This window comes from Lissotriton helveticus, chromosome 12 (genome assembly GCF_964261635.1).
Source record: "Lissotriton helveticus chromosome 12, aLisHel1.1, whole genome shotgun sequence".
In the NCBI taxonomy this organism is placed as follows: domain Eukaryota; kingdom Metazoa; phylum Chordata; class Amphibia; order Caudata; family Salamandridae; genus Lissotriton; species Lissotriton helveticus.
In genome coordinates, this window is record NC_136073.1 from 328,231,706 (window position 1) to 328,255,941 (window position 24,236).

The following is a 24,236-nucleotide window of genomic DNA, read 5'->3' on the forward strand; positions in this document are numbered from 1 at the left end:
GAGAGTGAGGGAACGGAGATAGTGAGGCTAAGAGAGAGGGAGTGAGGGAAGGATAATGGAGATGTGACAGGACAGAGGGAGTGAGAGAAGGAGTGAGTGAAGTGGAGTAAGGTGAGTGAGGGAAGGGGAATGAGTGAGTGAGCAAAGGAAGGGAATAGAGGGGAAGAGGACTGAAGCATAGGTACTGAGAGAAGGTGAGTGGGGGATGAAAGTAAAGGGAAGGGGAGAGAAGGATGGGGAATGAGGGGTAGTGATGGAACCGGAGTAAGGGAATGGGGTGAAGGAGGGTGAGAGAACGGCGGAGAGCGTGAGTAAAGACGGGTGAAAGAGGGTGGATAAAAGTGAGTGAAGGTAAGACAAGGGGAGTGAGGGAGTGAGGGGATAGAGGGAGTGAAGTAAGGAGTGACAGAAAGGGATTAAGTGAGGGAGCAAAGAAAGGTAAGTGAGAGAGTGTGGGTGAGTTATAGGGAGTGAGCGTGATGGAAGAGGAGTGGGAGAGTGAGAGGACGGAGAGAGTGAGGCTAAGAGAGAGAGAGTAAGAGAAGGGGAGTGAGGATGTGAGAGGACAGTGGGAGTGAGAGAAGGAGTGAGTGAAGTGGAGTAAGGTGAGTGAGGGAAGGGGAATGAGTGAGGGAGTGAAGGAAGGGAAGAGAGGTGAAGGGAAATAAAGCAGGGGGGTCTAAAAGAAGGTGAGTGTGGGAGGCGAGTGAGGGAAAGGGAAGTAAACATGGGGATTGAGAATAAGTGAGGGAAGCGGAGTAAGGGAACGGGGGTGTGGGTGGGTGAGAGAAGAGTAGTGAGGTTAAGGAAAAGAGTGATAAGAAAGTAAATTTTGTTTGTCAAACTTACCTTATAAGTAATGTAAACTTAGTTACATATTTGTAATAAATTTAATATCTGTGGAAGAGCAAAAAAATATATATTTATAATTTTAATAATATATATTTCAAAATACAAGAGACAAGGCAGGAGATTAAAAGTCATAAAAGGGCACTAAGAGATAAAGTAGGAGTGAAGGACACAGAAAGGGAAACAAAGGAATGGTGAAGGACAGATAGAGGGAAAAAGAAATAGAGGGAGAGCAAATTACTAAGAGGATAATGAGGCGGATAGATTCAGTGACAGAGGGGAAGAGAGGGAGAGAGAAATGAACTGAAGGTGAGTAAGATGCTAAAGGAATGTGAGTTAGGAAAACTAAAGGAGTACAGGGGAGTAAGGAAAGGGGAGTGAGTGACAGGGAAGGGTGAGTGAGTGAGGGTGGATTCACGACAATGAGGGATGGAAGGTGAGTGAGGGTGAGTGTAGGGGCGTAAGGGAGTAAGAGGACAATGGGAGTGAGGGTAACAGAGAGGGAGTGAGGGAAGAGGAGTGAGGAAGTGAGAGAACAGAGGGAGTGAGAGAAGGAGTGAGTAAAGTGGAGTAAGGTGAGTGAGGGAAGAGGAATGACTGAGGGAGCAAAGGAAGGAAAGAAGGGGAAGGGGAATGAAGCAGAGGGACTGTGAAAAGGTGTCTACAGGAGAAGAGTGAGGGGAAGGGGAGTTAAGGATGGGGAATGAGGATAAGTGAGGGAACTGGAGTAAGGGAACGGGGGTGAGGCAGGGTAAGAGAAGGGCAGTGAGGTTTAGGAAACAGGGATGATAGAGGGTAGATAAAGGCGAGTGAGTGTAAGACAAGGGGACTGAAGGAGTGAGGTCATAGAGGTAGTGAAGGAAAGAGTGAGAGAAAAGGACTGAGTAAGGGAGCAAAGAAAGGTAAGTGAGGGAGTGTGGGTGAGTTATAGGGAGTGAGCATGACGGAAAGGGAGTGAGAAAGTGAAGGGACGGAGATAGTAAGGCTAAGAGAGAGGGAGTGAGGTAAGGGGAGTGAGGATGTGAGAGGACAGTGGGAGTGAGAGAAGGAGTGAGTGAAGTGGAGTAAAGTGAGTGAGGGAAGGGGAATTAGTGAGTGAGCGAAGGAAGGGAATAGAGGGGAAGAGGACTGAAGCATAGGTACTGAGAGAAGGTGAGTGGGGGATGAAAGTAAAGGGAAGAGGAGGGAAGGATGGGGAATGAGGGGTAGTGAGGGAACCGGAGTAAGGGAATGGGGTGAAGGAGGGTGAGAGAACGTCAGAGAGCGTGAGTAAAGACAAGTGAAAGAGGGTGGATAAAAGTGAGTGAGGGTAAGACAAGGGGAGTGAGGGAGTGAGGGGATAGAGAGAGTGAAGTAAGGAGTGACAGAAAGAGACTAAGTGAGGGAGCAAAGAAAGGTAAGTGAGGGAGTGTGGGTGAGTTATAGGGAGTGAGCATGATGGAAGAGGAGTGAGAGAGTGAGAGGACGGAGAGAGTGAGGCTAAGAGAGACAGAGAGTAAGGGTAGGGGAGTGAGGATGTGAGAGGAGAGTGGGAGTAAGAGAAGGAGTGAGGGAAGTGGAGTAAGTTGAGTGAGGGAAGGGGAATGAGTGAGGGAGCGGAGGAAGGGAAGAGAGGTGAAGGGAAGTAAAGCAGGGGGTCTAAAAGAAGGTGAGTGTGGGAGGGGAGTGAGGGAAAGGGGAGTAAACATGGGGAATGAGAATAAGTGAGGTAAGTGGAGTAAGAGAACGGGGTGAGGGAGGGTGAGAGAAGAGTATTGAGGTTAAGGAAAAGAGTGATGAGAAAGTAAATTTTGTTTGTCAAACTTACCTTATAAGTAATGTAAACTTAGTTACATATTTGTAATAAATGTAATATCTGTGGAAGAGCAAAAAAAATATATTTATAATTTTTATATTATATATTTCAAAATACAAGAGACAAGGCAGGAGATTAAAATTCATAAAAGGGCACTAAGAGATAAAGTAGGAGTGAAGGACACAGAAAGGGAAACAAAGGGATGGTGAAGGACAGAGAGAGGGAAAAAGAAATAGAGGGAAAGCAAATTACTAAGAGGATAATGAGGCGGATAGATTCAGTGACAGAGAGGAAGAGAGGGAGAGAGAAATGAACTGAAGGTGAGTAAGATACTAAAGGAATGTGAGTTAGGGAAACTAAAGGAGGATAGGGGAGTGAGTGACAGGGAAGGGGGAGTGAGTGAGGGTGGATTCACGACAATGAGGGATGTAAGGTGATCGAGGGTGTGTGTAGGGGTGTAAGAGAGTAAGGGGACAATGGGAGTGAGGGTAACAGAGAGGGAGTGAGGGAAGAGGAGTGAGGAAGTGAGAGAACAGAGGGAGTGAGAGAAGAAGTGAGTAAAGTGGAGTAAGGTGAGTGAGGGAAGAGGAATGACTGAGGGAGCAAAGGAAGGAAAGAAGGGAAAGGGGAGTGAAGCAGAGGGACTTTGAAAAGGTGACTGCGAGAGAAGAGTGAGGGTAAGGGGAGTTAAGGATGGGGAATGAGGATAAGTGAGGGAAGTGGAGTAAGGGAACGGGGGTGAGGGAGGGTGAGAGAAGGGCAGTGAGGTTGAGGAAAGAGGAGTGATAGAGGGAGGATAAAGGCGAGTGAGTGTAAGACAAGGGTACTGAGGGAGTGAGGACATAGAGGTAGTGAAGGAAAGAGTGAGAGAAAAGGACTGAGTAAGGGAGCAAAGAAAGGTAAGTGAGGAAGTATGGGTGAGTTATAGGGAGTGAGCGTGACGGAAGAGGAGTGAGAAAGTGAAGGGACGGAGAGAGGAAGGGTAAGAGAGAGGAAGTGAGGTAAGGGGAGTGAGGATGTGAGAGGACAGTGGGAGTGAGAGAAGGAGTGAGTGAAGTGGAGTAAAGTGAGTGAGGGAAGGGGAATGAGTGAGGCAGCGAAGGAAGGGAAGAGAGGGGAAGGGAAGTAAAGCAGGGGGTCTGAAAGAAGGTGAGTGTGGGAGGGGAGTGAGGCAAAGGGGAGTAAACATGGGGAATGAGAATAAGAGAGGGAAGCGGAGTAAGGGAATGGGGATGAGGGAGGGTGAGAGAAGAGTAGTGAGGTTAAGGAAAAGAGTGATGAGAAGCTAAATTTTGTTTGTCAAACTTACCTTATAAGTAATGTAAACTTAATTACATATTTTTACTAAATTTAACATCTGTGGAAGAGGAAAGAAAAAAAAATAAGTTATAATTTTTATAATATATATTTCAAAATACAAGAGACAAGGCAGGTGATTAAAAGTCATGAAATGGTACTAAGAGATAAAGTAGGAGTGAAGGACACAGAAAGGGAAACAAAGGATTGGTGAAGGACAGAGAGAGGGAAAAAGAAATAGAGGGAGAGCAAATTACTAAGAGGATAATGAGGCGGATAGATTCAGTGACAGAGAGGAAGAGAAGGAGAGAAAAATGAGCTGAAGGTGAGTAAGATACTAATGGAATGTGAGTTAGGAAAACTAAAGGAGGAAAGGGGAGTAAGGAAAGGGGAGTGAGTGACAGGGAAGGGGGAGTGAGTGAGGGTGCATTCACGACAATGAGGGATGGAAGTTGAGTGAGGGTGAGTGTAGGGGCGTAAGAGAGTGAGGGGACAATGGGAGTGAGGGTAACAAAGAGGGAGTAAGGGAAGAGGAGTGAGGAAGTGAGAGAACAGAGGGAGTGAGAGAAGGAGTGAGTAAAGTGGAGTAAGGTGAGTGAGTGAAGGGGAATGACTGATGGAGCAAAGGAAGGAAAGAAGGGAAAGGGGAGTGAAGCAGAGGGACTGGGAAAAGGTGACTGCGAGAGAAGAGTGAAGGTAAGGGGAGTTAAGGATGGGGAATGAGGATAAGTGAGGGAAGTGGAGTAAGGGAACGGGGTGAGGGAGGGTGAGAGAAGGGCAGTGAGGTTGAGGGAGAAGAATGATAGAGGGTGGATAAAGGCGAGTGAGCGTGAGACAAGGGGAGTGAGGGAGTGAGGACATAGAGGTAGTGAAGGAAGGAGTGAGAGAAGGAGACTAAGTGAGGGAGCATAGAAAGGTAAATGAGGGAGTGTTGGTGAGTTAAATGTAGTGAGTGTGAGGGAAGGGGGAGTGACAAAGTGAGGGAATGGAGGGAGTAAAGATAAGAGTGAGAGAGTGAGGGAAGGGGAGTGAGGATGTGAGAGGACAGAGGGAGTGAAAGAAGAAGTGAGTGAAGTGGAGTAAGGTGAGTGAGAGAAGGGGAATTATTGAGGGAGCAAAGGAAGGAAAGAAGGGGAAGGGGAGTGAAGTAGAGTGACTGAGAGCTGGAAAGTGGTGGAGGGGAGAGAAGGAAAGGGGAGTAAAGGAATGGGGAATGAGGGGTAGTGAGAGAAGTGGAGTAAGGGAACGGGGGTGAAGGAGACTGAGAGAAGGGCAGTGAGGGTGAGTAAAGAGTGGTGATAGAGGGTGGAAAAAGGTGAGTGAGCATGAGATAAAGGGAGGATAATATATATTTCACAATACAAAATACCTTGTACAACATGTTATATGGTTTATTTTTGCTGTTCTCAGAATATACTGAATTTCACTTTAAACAGTGAGTTCAATACTACTCATCATATGACAGTGGGCAAAAAAAAACACAATCAAAAAGATTGTGTTTAAAAAACCCATACAACGTTTCAATCAATAATGTAAAACTTAGAAAAAACATATCTTAACTCATTTGTGATCCACTTACTTTTCCACGAGGCCAAATAATATATGGAAAGTCCTTTTCTTTGGAAATTACTCAATAGTAAACTTAAACTTCCATTTACCCGACTTTTTGAAAGAAAAGCTTAAACATCTTTTATATCATCTACAATACTTATATTTTCACCTCTGGCTCACTCATGATCAACATTTCCTATAATACTGATATCACTCACTATGTGATACACTTACACTACCTCTATGACAACTACAAGTTTTTTATTATCTTGATCACTCTCACTCACAAAGTAATTTTGAACAGCGACTAAGTTTTATTAACTGCTCCAATCTTCATAGGCCAATTACCTTTCCTAAAATTTCGGTTGTAAAAACACTAGGTAAGAATTTGGTAAGTCAAAAGGCAAACGTTGTTTGAAAGTCAATTGAGTATCATTTAAGCATGGGCGTAAAATCCGTTCCGCTAGCGGAATTTGCGGATTTTCGGCAAATTCGCAATCCGCGAACTCTCGCGAATTTGCTGAAAATCCGTAAATTCGCACGCGGGGGTTTTTTTTGCTTGGTGATACAATTTTGCGGCGAGCGGCGTTCACTTACCATCATTCAGCGTTTGCAGGGTTGTTTTTCTCCATATTTTCTGTGTGCTGCGCCATTTTGGATCTTGCTGCGGGATCCCGCGGGAGTTTGGCGACCACGATTACGTCATCGCGGCTTGCCACCTTGCACAGCACGCATCGCGAGAGTTCGCAATTGCGAACACGTAGATGCGGCGGGCAGCAACAATCTCGCACTCGCGAAATTGCAAAATTTGCAATTCTGCACAAGAAATCCACCAGCAAGCAGCATAAACCTTCTGGAAATGATGATTTTTATCAGAATAACTCCTCAGGTTGACATTTGCCTGCACTTTTTTTTGCAAGGAGTCCATTTGGGGGGGAGGAAGGAAGTGCCCCACAGTTTCCAACTTCCTGTTCCTGTCCAGCAGGCTCCTCCCAGTGCTTTCTTCATGTGCTGGTCACTTTCATTTGGATCTTGACCTGGAAGGATTACTTTTTGTGGATGCTGCTGGATATTTGGATTTGAGGCCTTTTTGACTTTCTTTGGATCACTTTTGGATTAGAAATCAACTTTCACAAGTAAGTTTGTTTGGGGCATTACAGTTGCTGCAACTACAATTTTGGAACTTTTTCAGAACATTAAATAAAATATATTGTGGGTAGCCACAGTATCCAGTAGGACCAGGGTTAGTTATGGCTGCATGATACAACTGTTTTGTTGAATTTAAACATCATTGAGGGAATGGATGGCCTGGGATTGTGCTGAATTTTGTTAGGTTTTTTCGATTTTTTTGGGCTGCTGTTTGGGCCTTTTGCCCAGGGGTAGTGAGTGGTGCATGGGCTGAGTCTGCCTGTTGGGTCTCTTTAATGTAAACATCCTGGATGGCATTGGATTGTGGTGATTTTTGTGTGTTTGTCGTTTTTTGGGGGTGTACTGTTGATGTGGACTGGCCATGTGGGTGGTGGTGGCCCTCTTGAGTGCTGGTACAGGCAGGCCCTGCACATGTGCTTAGGGTGCAAGGGGCCATTTTGAAGACAGGCAGTGTCTGTGGCCTGCACCCATTTTGCCTAGCTTTCATCCATTATGCCCAGGGGTAGTGAGTGGTGCATGGGCCTAGTCTTTCTGTGGGGTGTCTTCGTGAATTTAAACATCATTGAGAGCATGGATGGCCTGGGATTGTGCTAAATCTTGTGTTTTTTTCGATTTATTGGGCTGCTGTTGGGGCCTTTTGCCCAGGTGTAGTGAGTGGTGCATGGGCTGAGCCTGCCTGTGGGGTCTCTTTAATGTAAACATCCTGGATGGCATTGGATTGTGGTGATTGTTGTGTGTTTTTCGTTTTTTTGGGGTGTACTGTTGATGTGGACTGGCCATGTGGGTGGTGGTGGCCATCTTGAGTGCTGGTACAGGCAGGCCCTGCACATGTGCTTGGGGTGCAAGGGGCAATTTTGAAGACAGGCAGTGTCTGAGGCCTGCACCCATTTTGCCTAGCTTTCTTCCATTATGCCCCGGGGTAGTGAGTGGTGCATGGGCCTAGTCTTTCTGTGGGGTGTCTTCTTGAATTTAAACATCATTGAGGGCATGGATGGCCTGGGATTGTGCTGAATTTGGTGTTTTTTTCCGATTTTTTTGGGCTGCTGTTGGGGGCTTTTGCCCAGGGGTAGTGAGTGGTGCATGGGCTGAGTCTGCCTGTGGGGTCTCTTTAATGTAAACATCCTGGATGGCATTGGATTGTGGTGATTTTTGTGTGTTTGTAATTTTTTTGGGGTGTACTGTTGATGTGGACTGGCCATGTGGGTGGTGCCATCTTGAGTGCTGGTACAGGCAGGCCCTGCACATGTGCTTGGGGTGCAAGGGGCCATTTTGAAGACAGGCAGTGTCTGAGGCCTGCACCCATTTTGCCTAACTTTCATCCATTATGCCCAGGGGTAGTGAGTGGTGCATGGGCCTAGTCTGTCTGTGGGGTGTCTTCTTGAATTTAAACATCATTGAGGGCATGGATGGCCTGAGATTGTGCTGAATTTTGTGGTTTTTTTCGATTTTTTTGGGCTGCTGTTGGGGCCTTTTGCCCAGGGGTAGTGAGTGATGCATGGGCTGAGTCTGCCTGTGGGGTCTCTTTAATGTAAACATCCTGGATGGCATTGGATTGTGGTGATTTTTGTGTGTTTTTTTGTTTTTTTGGGGTGTACTGTTGATGTGGACTGGCCATGTGGGTGGTGGTGGCTATCTTGAGTGCTGGTACAGGCAGGCCCTGCACATGTGCTTGGGGTGCAAGGGGCCATTTTGAAGACAGGCAGTGTCTGAGGCCTGCACCCATTTTGCCTAGCTTTCATCCATTATGCCCAGGGAAAGTGAGTGGTGCATGGGCCTAATCTTTCTGTGGGGTGTCTTCTTGAATTTAAACATCATTGAGGGCATGGATGGCCTGGGATTGTGCTGAATTTTGTGTTTTTTTTTTTTTTTTGGGGTGTATAACTGATGTTCCTCTGTCTTCCATTGCTTTTAGGTGCACAAGAGAACCACCAGTGCCAGGAAGAAGTCCTGCTGCGGTGTGTGCAGCACATCCTCACGTGTGGCCACAGACAACTCTGCAACTTGTGCAACTGCGGCCTGCTGTTCTGAGTGACATCTGAAGAAGATGGCCCCAAAAAAGTTGCCCGTAGCTCCTCTAGCAAGAAAGTTGCCAGTAAGGAGCAGAAGAAGCAAGTGGCGCCACTTACCAAGGAGACTGGTGTGATGACCGCCACATTTTTTGGGATAAAAAAAAGTACGCCTGCAGCAGCAGCGGGGTTTGCTGGGGACCAAGCTGGGAGCAGCACCTCCGCTCCATTGGGCTCAGTGCCACCACCACCACGCCAACTTAGGTCCAAGCCCTTGAGTGCTGCAGAGGCAGCCAGTATAGTTGGTCAATCACCATCGACCAGTGATGTTGGCTCATCGCAAGAAAGTAGCAGCATCCCTCAATCAACACAGGTTGTTGTAACTCATCTGATGAGTGTTGAACAACCACAGCCGCAACAACAACCACATGTGCAAGTACAAGCCCAAGTACATGTGGAAGGAGAGGCGGTGCAAGGAGAGGAGCAAGCAGAGGTGCATGGAGCGGCACAAGTTCCCACAATAGTTGTTCCTCCCGAAGTAGGGGCACATCAGGAAATCGACATTCAAGCCGAGGTATCACATGAGGAAGCCACTCCTCCTGATGATTCATTGTCTTCCAGATCCCCAGCAAGGAAAAGATCAAGGATGGTGTCTACTTCTTCTTCAAGCCCCCTTCCTTCTGATGATATGGATCAAACTTGGGAACCACCACGGCCATCTGAGAGTGAGGCACACCATTATCTGACAAAGGTAGCCAAGCGTAAAAGGAAGGTCCCCGAAAGTCTCAGAGTCATGGAGTGTGATGATGACGCTGAACAAGAAGGGGCGTATACTGCTCCTGCTGATGAAGACTCCCACGACGACGACGCAGTCATCATGGGCGTCACTCCAGCCTCAGCGGACATGCAGCACACAGACATTTTCACCCTAGCCCGAAATGCTGCTGAGCGTGATGATGATAATGGCGGCGTGGGAATGGGACCACCAGGAATGCAGTTAACTAGTACAGCAACACCACCACCTACAGCTTCCATATTTTCTCGCCGGAAGGGACCTTCATCCACCTCGACCTCCATGTCCTCAATTAGTGGTGCTGTAAGTGCACAACGTACTAAATTTCAGCAACACACATCCTCCAGTTCATCTGGCATTAGCAGCATTCCCAGTATCGCCTCCTCCGCTCCCCACAGACATTTCAAGTCCGCAGTTTGGGACTTCTTTACTGTTAGCCCAACAAGGGAAAACATAGCCATTTGTACCATTTGTAAGGTTCGAGTTAGTCGTGGTAAGCTTGGTACCAACTATGGTACCGGAGGCCAGAGAGGTCATCTTGAGAGACAGCACACTGTCAAATGGCTGGCGCACATAAGGGAGATCAAGGATGCCCGAATGGCAAGTCAACAAATAGTATCCGTTGATGTTTCATCTGCTGATGACGAGGAGGAAGAAGAAGCGTCAGACATTTCTTCACTTACACCTAGTACCCCTGTCAGCAGCAGATCTATGAGCCACACTAAGAGTGTGGGAGAGAGTGAGACACCAATGCGAAAAAGTTCATCAGCGAGCGTAACTGGGTCGAAGAAGTCATCATCATCATCCCGTAAAATGGTCCAGGGCAATATTAGAACCATGTTGTTTTCAGACGCGCCATATGAACGCAACCACCCAACGGCGCGTCTGTATAACACTAAGCTGGCTAAAATGCTAGCGCTCGACCTTCTCCCTTTTTCTTTTGTAGAAGGAGTTGGTTTTCTAGAATTAGTGGCAGCGCTCTGCCCTAAATGGAAGGTTCCTAGCCGGTTCTATTTTGCCCGAGTTGCGGTTCCAGCACTACATGAAGATGTGCTGGAGGTGATTGGGGCAGCTTTGCAGAAGAGTGCTGTTCACTCTATACATCTGACAACAGACATGTGGACCAGTGGCGCAGGCACTGATTACATGTGCATCACTGCACACTGGGTCTCTTTTTCAAAGCTAAACTCAGGTGTTGACCCGGACCAAGTTTTTAAAGCTGCTCGGAAACATGCAACACTAGCCATGTTTGGCTTGGAGCTTCGTCATACAGCAGAAAACATTTTGAATGAGTTTAACACAAAGGTCTTTCACTGGCTGTCCCCAAAAAAACGTGAGATTGGTTATGTTTCCACGGATAATGGCGCCAATGTAGTTAAGGCCATGGATCTGGGTCACTATTTCAGAGTGCCGTGTTTGGCGCACTGTATAAACCTGGTTGTTAAAAAATTCTTGAGTGAAGACAGTCCAGCGTGCGAGTTAGTGGCCACCTGTCAAAAAATGTGCAACCATTTCAGCCATTCTTTTAAGGCCCGGAAGCATCTGAGGAGCCTGCTACATGAACGTCGAATGCCAGTGAAAGCACTCATCCAGGAGGTGCCAACACGTTGGAACTCAACCTTCTACATGCTTGAGCATCTGTATGAGCAGTTTACGGTACTCGATCAGTATTTCTTAACACTGGGTACAGCTCAGAAGGACCTGAGGCTAGATGCGGCAGAATGGAAGCTAGTTAAATGCTTGACAGACATGCTTCGTCCTTTTGAGGTCTTCACGCGTGCAGTCAGCAGGGAGGACTGTAATTTGGGAAAAGCTATCCCATTGTTGCGCATGCTGGAGCACAAACTGAAGGCGGTGTCTTCTAAGTTTCAAAAAGATGAAGAAAAGCAAGAAGCTTTTGTTTTGGCGAAGAAATTATTAGAGCGCCTACTTGGCGATGAACGTCTTCAAAAGATCCACTCAGAACAGCATTACATTTGTGCTACTATTCTGGAACCACGCTACAAAAAGGCGCTGGCAGGCAGAGCATTATTTCCTTTTGGTGATGAAGATGTTACAAAGTACAAACGTTGGCTAGCCTTGTCAGCCATGAGGTTTGAAAGAGAACGGCAGAAAATTGAAGGAAAAGGCAGTACATCAGCATCAGCAGGCCATCCCCAGTCAAAAGAATCCACTTCTGCACCTGTGGCTGTGGCAGAAGTGACCTCTCAGCCGTTAAAGACACCAGCAACTGGATCATCTGCACCAGACACAACAGAAACATTGGGTGATGAAGAGGATTGGCTAACTGAGATTGGGTTTGGTTCTCAAAAGGTCAGAGCAAAAAGTAAGCAAAGTGGAGGAACCGTGGAGAACCCTCAGTCGATGGTGCAGGACTATCTGAATGACTCAACAGAGGTCTATGTTAATGGTGACCCATTGGCGTATTGGCATGGGAAAAAAGAATTGTGGCCAGAGATCACCAACCTGGCTATAAATTACTTGTCTTGCCCACTCGCAAGTGTGTCTTCTGAACGTGTTTTCAGTGCTGCTGGTGGCATTGTACCTTGCAAACGGACCCGCCTCTCGCCCAAAAATGTGGAGAGGTTAACAATGACCAAGATGAATCAGCACCTCATACCACCAGATTACAAAGTACGAGAATACACGCCGGAAGAAGACGAGGAGGACTGCAACTTAGATGAGGGAATTTCTTCTGTGTTAGGTGACACTGACCTACTCCTGCCTGAATTCGCAGAGTATGAGGACGAACTCTTATTCCCTGACACCGAGCCCTGAAAATGAGCCAATGAATCAATACCTTTCTTTTTCGTCCTTATTCACTTTTATTCCTGTGTGTCTGTCTTTCTTTGTTTTGCACAGTTAATATAATTAAAACTCTAATCACCTGTACTTTTGATTTTTGCCTGTTTGGGGGGCTTCTACTTGTTTCCGCCTGGGTTGACGGGTCTGGGGCCATTGCTGGGAAGCTCTAATACCGGATAAAAGTGGTTTGGACAAAATCCATGAGGAAAAAGTTTTTGCATTTTCTGACATTTCGCTCAATGTAGCGTTTTCGGGGGCCTGTTTGGGGGGCTTCCTGGTGTTTGTGGGTGGGTTTCGGGTTCTGGGAGCACTGCTGGGTATGGATAGTTTTGATAGCAAGAGGTTTGAAGGAAATCCATGGAGGCAGAGGGAGTTAGGGCCTAGCTGCAGAGCGCGCGCTGAGTGATTTTGGAAATTTTCCTGAAAATTTTTAAGTCCCCACTTTTGTATATTTGCATTTTGCCTGTTTGGGGGATTCTACTTGTTTCCGCCTGGGTTGACGGGTCTGGGGCCATTGCTGGGAAGCTCTAATACCGGATAAAAGTGGTTTGGACCAAACCGGAGACAAAATATTTTTTTGTGTTTTTGCTGACTTGCTTGTCTTTGAGGTGCTCTTTGGGGGAGTTCCGGGTGTTTGTGGGTGGGGTTTGGGGTCTGGGAGCACTGCTGGCACAGTCTAGTTTTGATTGCATTTGCTTTTCAGGAAATCCATGGTGGAAAACGGGAGTTATGACCTAGCTGCACAGCGCGTTTGGACAGAAGGCAGAAAAATATTGTAAGTAATATGAGATTTTCCATTTTGGCTTTTTGGCTGTTTGGGGGTGTTGTGCTTTTTTGCGGGTGGGTTGGCGGGTCTTGGGGCATTGCTGGGAAGGTCTAATACCGGATAAAACTGGTTTGGAGAAAATCCATGCGGAAAAGCCTTTTGGCACTTTTTGTAACTTAGGGTTCGTTAGGGTTAGCCCTAGCAGCAGGATTGTATGTGTTTCGGGGTGTTCTAGATTTTTGCAACTGAGTTCTGGGATCTTAGAGCACTCGTGGGAATGTGTAATTTTGGTTGCAAGTGATTTGAAGAAAATCCATGGTGGGAAAGGGGGGATTTGGCATAGTTAAAGAAAGCGTTTGCCACTATTCTTAACTTAGGGCTCGTTAGGGTTAGCAGTATTTGTATTGCATCTGTTTGGGTGGGGGGCTGTTTGTGGGGGGGTTTGCGAGTCTTTGAGCGATGCTGGGTATGGATACTTTTGCTTGCTTGCAAGTGCTTTGAATACAATCCACGGTGGGTAAGGGGGGATTTGGGCCTACTTTTACTTTCAAAGTACGTTTTGTCACCAGTTTTCTACTAGGCCTCGTTTTTTGAGATCTGATTGGTGGTCTTCTACATTTTTGCGACTGGCTTTAGTAAGGGTCTGGGTGGGAGCACTGCTGGGAAGGTCTAATTTTGTCTAAAACACAGTTTACAGTACACCTAGCACTTTCAAAAATATTGTACTGTCTATTAGGAAACTAAAAGTTTGACTTTTTGCACTACACAGCTTACATACCTTATATTTATTTGTCAGTGGTGTTCTAATATCACTTCCTGTTTTTCCATCAATAATTACAGGACGGGTTTCAGTCTTTGCAATAGGAAAAAAAGGATGAAGTCAGGCTTCACATTAGCGAGCCGCAATTCAGCATCCGCCAGGCAGGCAGTGGACAGGGTGTCTTCTGGTCACCAACATTGATGGACGAAGCGTCAGCTGGAATGGAGGAGTCCCGCTAATAAGAGGAATGGTTTGATGCATGCAACTTACCAAATTCAACAGGACAGCTACAACAACATACAGATACAGTATCCGTTCTTTTCTAATTATCTTTAAAGTAATGTTATTGCTGTGAACTTCTATGAGTGTGACTCTGCATTTCTTGGATCTCCATTCTCTGCTTCTAAATTCATCCCTACAGCCATTCTATAGGTTTTACTTCTGCTATTTTTTAAACCTAATTCAATGTAAGAAGTGTTTCTCTGAGTGCAGAGATAGGCAAGTGAAAACGCTGCAGCCCTGTACTGTCGCATTCTGTCATTCACGGTTGTCGAAAATAGTACTTACTTTTCAGTAACCATGCATGCAGTCGTGCATGCACTTCCTTTATGTCACTTAAAAGATTTATGGTTAGCTTTGTACCCAAAGATTTCTTTATCTTCAATTATTGTTTGTCCATGCTGTGCTTTTTTTTCTTCTCTCAACAAAACTTACCCAAAAAAAACAACCCATTCCCATCCATTTTCCAAACCCTAACCCTCTTTCCCCGGGCTGTGTGGTTTTGATTGATGTGTGACTAAATGACAGCAATAATTCCACACACTTGCTGGGGAGGATAAGGTCATAGCAACAGGCTGGTGAAGGAATCCAAGTATATATTCTAGACTTACTCAGCTTCAGTGCTATTTCTTGTATTAGTAGGCAATGTCAAAGAAATTCAACGCAAGTACTAGTTATACTTTCAATAATTTACCATTTGTTAGGCTACATTGTGGCACTGTTCTAGTGTACTGTCACCTGCTATATTCTCTATCGTACTGTTGTAATGCTCCAGTAAGGACAAAGCAGGTTTCATTTTCTTTTTTTCCATAGGCATGCAACTGCCACTGTGTCACACCACTAGTACCACCGCAATGAGGACATTTCATCCGCCCAGGATTGCCAACCTTAATCACCATTTCCCGTGGAGCCAGCCCTGGGCCTAGCCCTACTTTCAAAAACAAATTACAGGTAAGATAAGCGTTTGGTGGGAGGTAGTATAATGGAGTATTAGGAGAGACGAGAGATTGACGGTAGTACTACTAAAGTCCTAGGACTCTTGAATTCACTTACTCTGTGAGAGGCACTTAGTGTTGAAAACATTTAGCCATTTACACTTAAAGGAAGAAAGTTACACAGACTTAAGTTTCAGGAAAACAAACTTACTGTTAAACCCCCACCCACCAGACTCAAAAGCAGTAAAAAACAGGTATGCTCAGATAAAGTTTCAAAAAGTATATTTGTGTAGCCCTAACAAAATAATCTCCCGCAAGACCCTCCCTAACCCCAACGATTGTCCTTCAAAAGTCCCAAAAACAACCCAAGTCCCAATTCCCACCCCCAAAAAGTCTCTAAAAAAGGGGCAAGGGAGACTACGGCAGGATGCTGTTCACTTTAGCGGCCAGGGCATCATACTCCTTGCGGAGGGTGGCATGGTCGGAGCGGAGGCCCTCCACCAAGGTCTTATATGTTAGGACCGCCTGCTCCAGGTAGGACACTCTGAGGCATAAGCGGCGCTGGCGTGCCTTGCAACTCCTGTGGGGGGCAGCTGCTGTCTTTGCTGCTCGGCGGTGGCGGTTGGCTTTGGTAGCCCGGCTCCGTACCGCTGGAGCACTGCGCTGGCTGGCAGCCCGTGGGGGCATGGAGGAGGATGCAGCTGTCCCAGTGGATGTACCAGTAGACTGCGTGTCCTCCTCCTCCAGGGCCAGCCGCCGATATTCGGCGACAGTGGCATCCAGCCTCCGTTGCCGGGCCATTCGAGCCAGCTCCTTCCTTGTTGGTTTTTGGGATTTGGAAGGAGCAACTATATGAAGAAAGAAAGACATAGTCTGTAACCAATGCTCCTTAAGATTAACACAAAATGATTGAGCAGAAAGTTGTGTCACAGTACAACTAGCAACTTGAAAGCACAGTACATAACTATTGAGGCCAGTATCTACCTAACCTCCCACTTCTTCATCCTTGCTCTAACATTAGTGGGAGTTTAAGGAACAAATTCTACGAGCACTATGGACTTCCATTACAGTCGACTATGACAGTACACCAGTCTTATTCTTCTTCTTCTCTCTTGTTTAGGAAAATTGGTACGTTATCTTATGCAAGCCGGCATAATGCCAGCGCAGTGAACTTGCACCCGAGAAAAACAGACGCACACCATGATGAGTGAGACAGACTTGCGTTACTGTACCGGTCCAGTACATGCAGGTGGTGAAGCTCTTACTTTTCTATTACGGGTGGCACTGCGAATACTCTGTTAATTAATTTAACTTTCACCCTACAGTGCAAATGAGTACTAGAAAAGGAAAATGAAGAAGCTAAATAATCTGATTATCTGTCACTTCACATGGGATGTATTTGATTACATATGGGATGACTTATGGTGCTTTGATTTTTATTGAGTGAACAGTGATACACCCACACATGAATGACATACTACTACTAAACTAAACTTATTAAGAGAGGTAGGGAGTGTCCACCGTAAAAACCGGATATATGCTGTGCTTGCAGTTGCAATACAAACTACTGCTACTATTCATGGTAGTATTTGGACAAAATTACAACTTCTTTTCCTTGCCTTTCCTACACTGGAACAGACGTGCGGGTGCGGTGTTACATGCTCTTCAAAGTAACACTTAGTTCATCCAGTGACCGTCTACTCTCTCTAGATACACATATGCTATCTAAGAGTCAGATAGTACCATGATCCAGGCATCCATCCATTCAAAGTATATGCACACATACAGTTTCTGTTTCACCCACCCAGGCTGTTCTCCTTCCACCCATCCTTGCTTCATCATTCACCCAGCCATGTACCATACCATATTCTTTCCTTCCCAGCCACCTCGGGGACCAAGCAAACACATACCATTGTTCTTTGCCAGTCATCATTAAATTTCTCGTCCTTCCACACTTACTTACACCCTTCTTTCGCTTTTCTTTCATCCCATCCATCAAGTTCATTTCAGATCTGACTGGGATTCTTCTCGCTAAAAACTTCACAGCTAAGTCGAAGTACATTTAGAGGAGGCTACTACCTGGTTGATTTATAATACACCCGTGCAGAAAGCACACTCTGCAGTCTTCAATCTCAATAAGTAAGGAATATATAGCTTACCTCTGCCTGCCACCACCGTGTGAACCCTCACAGGCACATTGGTGTTGTCCGGCACTTGCACCGCCTCCTCCCCAGAAGTGTTCTCCTCATCCAGCACCACCACCAACGCGCTGGCCCCGCCACCAGATGTTCCACCTACAAAGTACATTTAAGAATGTTAGAATACACCACTCACTACTATATAATATTTGGTCTAGGAATAAAGAAATGTGAAAAAAACAGAAAACAATGTAATAATTTGTGACTGTCCACTCAAAAGTAAAAATGTCCCTTTTTCCAGGGAAGGCTGTTGTCTTGCTGCACTTTTTGGCACAACTGATGAATGTTTGCTTTTTATTTTTAACACGCACCACTTTTTCTCCTAACATAAAGAAGCTTGACTTCTAAGAACACGAGCAAGATCAAGTTCAAACCAGGTGAGAGCTCGGCTCGACCACAAGAAATGTGTTCAATTAATCGTCAGCACTAAGCACTTTTCCATTTTCAGTTAAAGGTTTAGTTTTATGACAAACTTGATTTTAATAAATGTGTTTACTTTTAATAAAGCTTTTAAACTTAAATAGACTCTGTGGTTTTTGGTCCTCCAGACTAGAGTGGCTGAGCTAAAGGTTTTGCAATTTTTGCAAGCATGAGTCCGTGCCTCTGACACTTCTTGACTCTGACTCCGTACTCTTGTCCTGCGTTGGATAATCATCATTGGGGATCAATCATCAGTGACTTTGGGAGCTAAATGACTCTGTCACACTATCTAGTCAGTAAGGAGATTGGGGGTTCAATTACAAAGTCTGTTATCACTGAGGTATGTGGAAAGTCTAACAGCGCCTATTATAATTGATAAGCTGAGCAATGCATTATTTATTGTCCATAGTTCTGTTTGTGCAGATTTGTCCCTGCAACAGTTGCAACAGTAGTAGAATGGATTGTCCTCCTATCCAAACCAAAAGTAAAGTAGTATCTTATTCTTTCCTGGTGGTCATTCACCTTTTTATTGTTGGCAATTGTCAAAGCATAAACATTTAGAAGACTTGAAAAGACATTATGGACAATCCCAGAGGACTGCACTCAGTGCATCGAGCTATTGCTGACTAGAATGGGAGTCCAATGGAATTGCCAAATGTGCAATCTTAGTTAGCTACACAGACAGACTAATAAGAATAATCTAGTAATACCACACGGAGTAATAGTCGAGGCAGGATAAGAATTTAGATACAGTCTACAAGAAGATCAAAGACGATTTAGAAAAAATCGAATGAGGAACGCTAGGGAAAAATAGGTACTCTATATTAAAATTAAAACTTACCGGGGCCAGCAAAGGAGCCCCCGTCAGACCGATCCTGTTCAGCAGCAGCAGCAGCAGCCTCCTCCAATGCCCTCTTGCCACTGGGGGGAGCTGATGTACAACATGAAAGAAAGAAAGACCAGAAAACATGGATGATATTTGTCAACCTAATCAAACATTTCAAAAGAACAATAACAAAATATTTTGGCGAAATAGCAAATAGACAACTATTCCACGGGATATATTGACCGATCTCATGTGGTCTACTACGTTATTAGTATTGCTTGATTTGCGGACCGTCGACTTGGAATGTTCTTATGTAACTCACTAAACAAACTACTAAAAAGGTTCGCCTAGGACTGGCAGGCAGCAGTCCGCAGCACGCGAAGTGGCAGACAAAGTCAATCGTGATTGCAGATCAGCGACAACACTAAAAAGTTTCCTACTACATTAACCAGTCATTAAAATACTCAAACTATCAATCCACCACCACTATTTCTTCTTATCGCCATGTGTACAAAGGAAGGACTGGACTTGAGTCTGTAGGGGCTGATTTTGAAGCCCCTTGCGGCTCTTTTGCTCCATTGTTGCGTCACTTTTGTGACGCAGCGGCAGAACAAAAGAGGCGCCATGGTGCGGCGTATATTAAGAACGTGACGCATATGGGAGATGCATCACGTTGTAAAGCCCTGCGCCATCAGGGGGCGTTCCGGCGCAAGGGAGGGCGTTCCTGCACAGGAACGCATCCTAAAAGTGGCTGAGGGACATCTACAAGATTTCAATCAGTCACTTTGAGGACAATGATGCGTGACTCAAACCATGCTCCTGCTTGAAGCAGACGTACGGCTTGACGCCGCATTGGGGAGATAGGGCACCCCAGAGCATTGCTGGAGCTGCACCATCGTTGCGACGCAACTCCAGCAATGCGCCGCCTTTACGGCACAGAAGCGTAACGCTTCGGTGACGTTTTGGGCACATGGTGCACCGCATTGTAAATACGGCGCACCATGGGTGGTGGTGGCGTGGCACACAATTACTGGCGCATCCCTGCTACTTTGCAGGGATGCGCCGGTAATTAAAAATCTGACCCTTAGTGTCTAGCATTACGCAGTTCTTTAAACTACACTCATGCATAATTTCACAGGCCAATGAAATGAACACAATACCGAACACAAATAAGCATAGTAGCAGCGCTACTGAGAAGGAGAGCAGTGCACCTGAAATGCACAGAAGATTTTGAAATATAATTTACCTACAATGTAATCAGCAGCATTATTGCTCTTGGTAAATAACAAAAATTTGCAAGATAATAACACACAGAGCAGGAGAAAACAGAGTAGTAAAGAAATAGCTACTACTACTCACCAAGCCCGGGGATCTCAAGGCCGAGCAGGTCCAGCAGATCGCGTTCCCGGTCCAGGATATCCGTCCAATGGTGGGTGACCTGGTTTGTTGGTGCGCCGGACCCGAGAGTGTTGGTACATGGCCCGGCACACCTTCTCCCACCGCTTCCAGCGCTCCCAGATCCCGTACCCGCTAGCGATCTTGCCGCCTGCCATGATGGTCCTGGGGAGGCGGCGCTGAACATAAAAAACTAGTGCGCCCACCTCCTCCGCGCTGAAGATCTCCCGGGCTTGGACATTCTCCCCCCTCAAACGCCCTCACGGGAGCCGGGCACGGGGTGCGGGACCCTTCCCCTTCTCAGGATGCTTCCTGGCTCCCTTTACCATGGTCTGGGCAGAAAGGAAGCTAAATAATAAAGGAGAAATAGAATAGGGAAGAAGAAAAGAAAAGAGTTTAAAAAAGTAGTTTAAAATTAACCAAAAGTAGCAGAAAACACAAAAATATAGAGCTAGAAAAATAGAGGGATAGATAATAAGTAAAATAGATTAAAAAAAACTTCAAACAAGCAAAGGATGGCAGAGATTCAGAGAGGATACAGAAAGCATGCTCAGAACCATAGCAATGAATGAGAAACAAGATGGCCGCGCCCGTTCACGACCGCGTGGGTAAGTTCGCGCGAGATTTTCCTCGCGATCACACGCGAAATTGTACTAGCGAGCCGCACACTTTGCGAGATTACACATAGCGCCCGTAAACGGAATTACGTCACGCAAACAAGATGGCCGCGCCCATGTACGACCGCTAGGGTAACTTCGCAAACGTTGCGCTACAAGCGGCTTGCGAACACGCAAAAAATCACACGAACAAACACGCCGCAAAAAAAACTAATTGTGTATTCGCACAAATTCACGGCTTCCGAAATCGATCTCGCACGAATTCGCGCCCCGCGAATCGCGCAAAATTGCAAAAAAACGATTTTTGCAAAACTGAAAGCACTCAGCAGGTGCAAAAGTTCAATCTTAACATTAGTAACCATTCACTCTAGTGCTTCCTGAGGGGCCCCTCCAGAGTTCAGTTGCCTATTTGCAACTATTCTATGACCCTGCTCCGACCCTCACAGCAGGCTCATAGAATAGCTACAAGTAGGCCACAAAGGTCCTGTGAAAAAAAATTGCACTGCAACAGAAAGCAAATTACAGATAAGGAAGCAGGTGCCAGCCAGACTGGAAGTTTAAATTCAGTGACACATTAATCAACCCCAAATTAATTCATGTCAGTTGAAGCAGGGCAGGTCTGCTTGCTTTTTTTCACCCCCATAATCTACAGTGATAAACCAACCAGAGGGTGGCAGTGATGTACCAGAGGGTGGCATGGGTGTACCAGAGGGTGGCAGTGGTGAAACGGAGGGTGCTGTGAACCTGTGATGATGAACCAGACGTAGAAACAACATAGTCGCGGCCGTTGCGAGCCGACAAGTAAGTTCGCAATTGCGAACTGGTACACAAACCTCGCGAACTGGCAGAAACCCTTGCGAACACAAAAAAAATCCGCAAATTCGCGAGAGTTCGCGGATTTTGCGGATTGCGAATCCGTAAATACGCAAGTTCGCGGATTGCCAATTCGCAAAATCCGCCCATGCTTAGTATCATTACAATTGTCCAGCCTTTTTCACATTTTAAATAAGCTGTGTAATGTCCTGATGTTGTGGAAGGACCATCATGGAAAATAATTGCTGCAGTTGCAAAGGTTCTTCCTGAAATTGATAATTGAGAAGCCACAACATTTTTAATTAAAGTTGTCAATTTAGTTCCATCAGGTCTACATCGTTGGAACATTAAAATTACATACTGTCCATATCTTTGTATAAATAATGTTGATAGCATTGCAGATTTACATTGAGTACAGACCATGTTTTGATTTGCTTCTCTAACAAGATTATTGAAAGACACTGATTTGCAGTCTGGTAAAGTCACATATATAAATCTTTCAGTGTCTATTGTAGTAGTACTTGAAAAGGAACAATTGTCGCAGTTATGCTGCCATTTATAAGAAAGGCCAAAAAGATTTTCTACATCTATACCTTCATCTTGCAATAAAACAAGCATATACATTAGAAATTCCTGACAATCTTGCTGAATATTCTGTGAAAATTGATTTAGACCAGAACATATGTCTAAAACATTTCGAATTTCAGAAACACTTTGTATTTTTGTTCTATCACTGCTACATTTTTCAAACACAGAATTCAACAAACAACAAAATCTTTGATCACGATTTTCAACAATCTGTTCTTGTACAGTTTGTAGAAAAAAAACAACATTAACCACTACATTAGCATAGCAGTTGACACCAGAACTGTTTTCAAACTGAAATCCAACAACATCTTTAACTGAATCCTTTTCCTTTCTGCTTACAATTACTGGTTCATCTACTTTTTTTCTTTTTGCTACAACTTCACTACAATTTTTCTCATTTCTTCTTTTATCGGCCTACCACACGCTTTTCAAATAGAGGATATTGAGGTAAATTTGGAGCATACTCTCTTCTTAACCTATTATATTCTTTTACACAATTTAGATCTACACTAATCTTTGTCTCATCAAAATCAATCAAGTACAATCCAGATAAAGTTCTGACTCGAGATAAAGCAACATATGCCATACCCTCCTTGAACACAGAACTTCCAATATTCACCAAAGCACTATCTACACTTAAACCTTGAGATTTATGAATAGTCACTGCATATGCCAAAGAAACAGGAAACTGTTTTCGGCGCACAAATAAATCTTTCACAAGCAAAAATCGAGCAGAACAACGACTGATTTGTTGTACGTCTTCAATTCCATCAAATTTAATTTTTAAAAAATCAATTCCATCTCTATTTCGGTAATTCACAAAATCAACAACATGACCCATTGCTCCATTTACTAAACCTCTTTCCACATGTAAATTCCGTCGTAAAACTATACGACAATTTAAACATGCATACAGAGTCTTTTCCAAACCAGCAGTTTTAGATATTGTCTTCTCTAAAGAATCCAATTTTGATTTCAATTTCTCTGACAAAATAATAGTTGCTCCTTCATGCTCTATTTTATCAATAGCTTCCAGTTTCACAATCTCTTGATTTTCTAACTTTAACATTTTGTTGTTGAAGATTGAACATTCTTGCAGAGTTGGCATCAAGCATATCACAGATTTGTTTTCAGGAATTTTCTTAAAAATATTCTCTGGGAGAATATTTTCATTTGGAAACAAATTTGACATTAATCGTGCATGTAAAGCTTCTTTGCCATGCTCACTTACTTTTCCAATTCTTACATCATGTAGAATATTTTTATAATCTTCATCCTTTGACTGTCACATATTTTGAAGCAGTTCTGCATATTTGAAATGTAACCATATATTAACATTTCCAATGCTTCCTAGGCATTTCCTGGTATCTTCATGCATAAGCATTTTAAACACTGGTTGTCCTTTCACTGGAGTTAGCTGCAGTAGATCTCCAAAAACAATGATGTGTTTGCCTCCAAATAACACATCATACTCTGTTTTAAGAATTTCTTGCATTCTTAAATGCACAAAAACAAGCATCACATTTGATACCATGCTTAACTCATCAATGATAAGAAGTTTCATTTTCTTCAAGACTCGGGAAACTTCACAACAAGCTTCTCCAGATAGCTTGTGGTATTGTAATTTATTATCATGCTCTACTGGCAGCATCAATAAACGATGTAAAGTAATCCCTTTAATGTTATGTGCTGCCAACCCAGTTGGGGGGGTAACAACACAAGACAGCGATGACTCTGTTCTTTTATGCAGATAAGTTGCAATTGCTTTAATCAGAAAACTTTTTCCAGTTCCTGCTTCTCCACTCACGTACAGTCGGACAGGCATAAATGACGTACATGAGCACTCTTTTTTCTCATGATATAAACCATGCTCAATCTGTTCTGTGACTTCATCATATATTTGTATCTGCTCAACGTTTAGTTCTTTTTCCAAATCTTCTACGTTAACTACATCCTCCTGAGCTTGTTCCATGGCTCTTTCCACTTCATCCATGGCAGTGGCAGCTTCATTTGGATAATTGGTACTCCTAGTGGATCCTGACTCAATGAAGCAGAACTCTGACTGTCTTGAGAACTGTCTCTAGCAATCTCTGCTGCAATTGTAGCTTCTTGCTGTATTTCCTCATTCAACATTTGCAGATAATTTGAAAAAACAGGACATTCTATAGTATCCTTGGTTCCATTGAAGGAATCTTCATAACTGAGAAAATCTCCAAGTAGTTCCTCTTCTGTACGCCAAGGCTTAAATAGTTGAAAAAGAGCTAAATAGTAAACTTCCCTTTTGTCAGGAGATTCGCAACTCAATTTCTGATGATTAATCAAATGGCCTTTTCTTTGTTTCACCAGACATCCTTCACATCCAATTACAGCATATACTCCTTTATTGATATCTTCT